Raw genomic sequence first — 5,225 nt, forward strand, 5'->3', positions numbered from 1 at the left:
CTGCTACAGGCAGCCACGGCTTCCTCAAAGGAGGCAGGCTCGAAACCTAAGAAACCCACATCAGAAAACCTAACCAATCTTGCCATTTACTCATCTCTGGTAACCAAAGGCCACAGGAAAAGTAAAAAAAATCTGTTCAAGGTCTCTACCTCCAGCACACTGAGTCCCGTATTCACAGTCAAAATCAGTTTCTGCTTTACAAAACATCAGGACTCGCAATAGCAGCACCTCCAGTGACGTCAAATGGGAAAAAACCCTGCAGCTGACTCCCAGAAAACTGCAGTGCTGCCACAGTGGGTGTAAATTGGTACGGACTGATGACTCCCATGTCTGCACTGACAGAGCTTGCTCTTCAAGAACATAAAGCAAAGCCCTCCCGCCCATGCGTCCATCCATCCATCCACCCATCCATCCAACCTGCGGGTGCTGGACACTGCTGGCACTTACTGCCGCTGCTCTGTATGATAAAATACACTGGAAAGCTGGTAGGATAAATGGTAGAGTAAGGAGATCCACACCTGCTAGACCCCAGAGACAACCACTCCTGTATTTAGGGGTGATGAGGAGTCCCCAGGGCCGGCTGGTGCGAGCAAGGATGGCCAAGCCAGGGTTTGAGGCTGGAGCACTTGCCAAGCTAGAGCTCTGGAGAATGCAAGTGAGCAACTACGTACAGGTAAAAGGCAGATGGAGGAAGGCACGAAGAGGGAGACGAACAGAGAGAGAAGCCATCGCTGCAAAGGCAGCTTACCCTTGCATCCACCAAACCATCTCCCATGCTCCAAAGAAAGGCCCCTCTGCCAGACAAACAAAAAACCGAGTCCTGTTCTCAAGAGCAGCTACGACTGGAGGAGAGGGAGCAGGATGAGGAGAAATACGAGGGGACACCAAGGTGGGAACAACGCCCGGGCCATTGCCCTGGGAGTCACAGGGGTCAGCGCTCAGCATGAGGCAGGAGAGGCCTCTGAACGAGCCTGTTACCTGGAAGGAAAGTCCTTCCAGGCTGATGAGCATTTCTAATGCTTTAGGTCAGAAAAGAAAATAATGTGTGCATGCACGGAGAGGGAGATGTACACAGACACATATATATATGGCAAACAGTTTCCAAGGCAACCAAACTCCCTGCACACGGTGTTTGAGCAGCGCTTGTGCAGGGCACGCAGCAGCATTTCCACAGGGAACAAAACTGATGGCTTTTGGAGTCAAAGATGCCTGGAAGCCCCCAAACCAAACAACAACAAAAAAAAAAGCCTGTAATTAAGAGACTATCACAGCTGAAGGCAAAAAGATTGCAATAAATGAATCGAATCACATCTTTAGATGACACCGCAGCACGTGACTGGCAACAAAGCCACCTGCCTCAGGAGTCACTTTGCAGCGCTGGAAATTAGAATATCAAAACCAACCACTGGTTAATTAAAACCCCCAGCTTTGTTGCTATATAACAAAGACAGCAGGATGTTAAAAATGCAGCCTAGCATGTGGGAGCTCCTAACTGCTCAGCGATCATATTCTCCTTCTCCCTCATCAGCAAGAGAGACATAAACACCCCTCTTTCCTCCTTTTTCCATCGCTTTCTGGAACTAAGGGGCTGTTTCTCCTCCCTCTTTGCACAGGGGTGAGGAATTAATTTCCATATATTTTTTTATTATTATTTTTTGGCAGAGGCATAACAACTTACAGCTGGACTTGTTCCAGCCTCCCTCCCTCCTCTCTCCCAGGAATAAAACCATTCAGAGCATTAGCAGAGCCAATAAAGCCCCTTGTAAAAATAAGACTATTCTTACCAGGCACATAGCTAAAGCCCCAAGCGTCACACTGAACAGACAGGCAGGCAGAAAGAAAATAAACAGCTGTGATAAAGAGGCAAAAAATGTCCCAACCTGGGCTTTTTAACAGCCTGAATGCCAAAATACAGTCTGGTAAACACAGCCACATTTCCAGAAATCAACAGGAGCTGCAGCTACTCACTCCCACGATGGGGAAAATCAGTCCCTGCCCTGGGGCAGCTCCACCGCTGCCACTAAAAGGCTCTGGAGCACCCAGACACACCTCACCTGGGAAGAGGGAAGGAACAAGCACAGCCAAGTGAAGGCCAGGGTTTGGAGGTTTTTTTTGAAATCCTGAAGTGGGAGGTGGCATTAAAAAGAATGGGAATTTTCCCCAGAGGCAGAACGATGGTTAAGCTTTGGCATTGGGTCTCAAAACCTATAAAAAGCAATTAAAGGCAAAAAGCAGCTCAAGCAAGAGTGAAGCAGCTGCACTGGCAACAGAGGAAGCTCTTGAATGGAGGGGTTGGTAAAGTTAACAGAAGACTTGATTCAAAGGAAAAGGCATATGCAGGTGGGCAGACACCTGACTCCTTAAGAGATCTTTAGACAAATGCCAAAAATATTCAAGAATATGGAGAAACTGAGGCAAGGAAATGCCAACAGCTTTCAGCTTGCTCTTGGTGTAGCCGAGTCTTCCTTCTCCTCCCAGGTGAAGAGAAGCTGCCCATGAAACCAATCCGCTTGCTTCCACCTTCACACCTTGCTACTACTCGCCAAAGCGACGAGGTGCCCCGTGGCAGCACAGTGGGACCACACGCTCAGGAAGGAGCTGAACAGACTCCCCTTCCCACAACCACACACTCACCTTTTCCCAGACTAAAACGGTCCAACTGCTCCAATATAAAACCAGCACATCAACCAACCTGCGCAAGAGGCCCAGGGCAGAAGCCAAGAGAGCTAGAGTCCGATTTTGCAAAAGGTGTGAGGGATCTCAACACATCTGCAAGCAGAAAATGTGACAGGGAAGACGTGTCCGCACACATCAAAAGTTTCTACCCAATTACACCTGAAGTTGTTTGCCATCAGCAACGGCTTGGGATCCTAACGAAGCACCAGAGCAGAGCAACAGCTGGGCAGAGGACTCGCTTGAACATCATCACTGGGCTCTAATCACTGCTTCTGCCCATCGGAGTTCCCCGTCCAGACAGTTTTGCTGTCAAAAAAAAAGTACAATTTATAACGAGAGCACCCACCTCTGAGCTTCTGCAGTCACACAGGCGGCGATGGTCAAGAGCAAATCAGCCATTTGGGATGTCAGCAAGGCCAAGGCAAGCACTGCTCATCCGGCTGTGGCCAATTAAGCCATCGCTGTCTCACCTCCCTCTTCCATTAGAGACAGCTAATTCTGGAAATGCTGGTAGAAAGGAGGACACAGCCACGCGTAGGAAACACTTACAAGCAGGAAGAGCCAAGGTGCCACCTTCTGCTGGCTCTGCAGACAAAGGGAGCTTCAGAGCCGCAAACCCGCACCGCTGGCTCTGAGTAGCTGGAGCATTTTAGCAAGGAACCGGATTTCGGGTTACAATATTTGCCTCTTCCCTGAAAATCAGGACTTACACCGTGTCACACCATAAAATGAAGTCACTGTTCCCTTTCAGAACACTGACAGCAATTATCCCTTTCCCCAGCACAGGAAAACCCTGACAGGCAGTCCGACACTCACAAAATTCACCACAAAGGAACAGTGTCTGGTTTAACCACAGCAAGAGAAAGGAGGGAAATTTACCCCTCTCAGCTTTATTGTTCAAACTGACGTCAACAGCAGGGCACAGGAGCAAGGAAGACAACTCTGCAAAGCAAGAGCAGAGTGATGAACTAATAGAAAACCCCAAACACAAAAACACATCTAGGTCTCCACACACAACAGGTTCTTCCCACGAAAAGAGCACCTATGTGCAAAGTTGCGTTGGCTTCGGCTCTCCTCCACCTTTGGGAGAATGCACACCTCTAGACAGACATTTCAAGTTTCTCCAGCTCTTCAGTCTATGTCTCTTTGGTGAAAAAGATCTCTGCGTTTCCAAATTCAGTCGTTTTTGTAACACTTCTGCTAGAAATAGTCATTCCCTCTCTTAATCTCCCCACCAGTTTTAGCCAGATCCTTTGTCATGCTCAGCTGGAATATCAAATATTCATGTTCGGAGTCCAGTAAGGTACTCAAGTCTAGTATTTCACTAGAGCACATCCTGTAAGGGTCCAGAGATATTTTTTTCCAATTCAGCCCCTCTCTTTCACTTCCATGGCATCCCCAAACCACAGAGAACTAAGAACCAGCAACAACACTTCTTTTTAAGCCGATGACTGCATACGGGACACAAAGGCCAGAAATAACCTTCTGTTACAGGATGCAGCTTCTTCAAAGTAGTACCTACCACATTTACATCCCTAAATCAAGACTTCAACATGGTGAAAATACCCACAGCAGCTCAGGAACATGAAGCCTGGACTCGAGCCTGCAAACATGCCAACGAGCATAATCAATCCACATCGCTGCCAGCTAGTTTTTTTCTCCCCTTCTCTGGATTTCCAGCTCGCTTCGTGAAAAAGCCTGTTTTAAAAGGCTTTGCCTCACATCCCCTTCCCTCGCCATCTGCCTTCCACCTCACAGCACCCTGCGAGGAAGCCGCTCACCAAACCCAGCACTGCACCGGCCCAGCAGCTCCCAGCAAACTGGTGTGACTTCGCTTTATGGGGCCAGCGAGAGCCACTGCTCCTCTACCTGCCCCAAGGGTTTCAGGGTTTTCTCCTGCTATTTCTCTTACAAAGAAGGCGACCACGCTCGGTGCACGTGCTACCCCGGGCTGGCAGCGAGGAGGAGGAGGTTGAGGCAGCTCGGGGAGCGGCAGCGCCGCAGGGAGGAGGTTGAGGCATCCCACCCCGCGGTCGTGCCGACGTGCAGCCTGCAGAGAGACCACACGTAGGCACAGAAGGGCTAGAGGGATCCAGTGCCGGGCAGCAAGGAGCTCCCTGTGGGAAGCTCTTCCATACGGCCAGGAAGAGTGCGATGCAAGGCTCGCCGAAACAAATAATCTTGCCCAGTCCTGGGGAATGCACGGAATCTAAGCCTGGTATTACTGCAATCAACTAGCAGCAAAACATCAGTCGCATGCCAAAGACATCCCTGTGTGTACCCTGCAGTCCCCAGACCCGTGACCCACTGCCAAGGGGCTTCTGTGGGTACAGGGAGAGCTCGCCTGGTCCTCCTGCTTTGCCTGTAAAGCCCTTTTCCCCACCAGCCACACCTGGGGGTTACAGCCTGAGCAGACATATCCTCCCCTCGACTTTCATCCTTCTGGCAAGCCAAAGACGAACACAATCGCACGTGCTCCCTCAGCCCAGCTTTCCCCCAACGCAGAACAACAGGTTTTGGCTTTCTGCTTCCTCTCCCCAAAGGATTCT

This window comes from Apaloderma vittatum, unplaced genomic scaffold (assembly GCF_000703405.1).
Source record: "Apaloderma vittatum isolate BGI_N311 unplaced genomic scaffold, ASM70340v1 scaffold15879, whole genome shotgun sequence".
In the NCBI taxonomy this organism is placed as follows: domain Eukaryota; kingdom Metazoa; phylum Chordata; class Aves; order Trogoniformes; family Trogonidae; genus Apaloderma; species Apaloderma vittatum.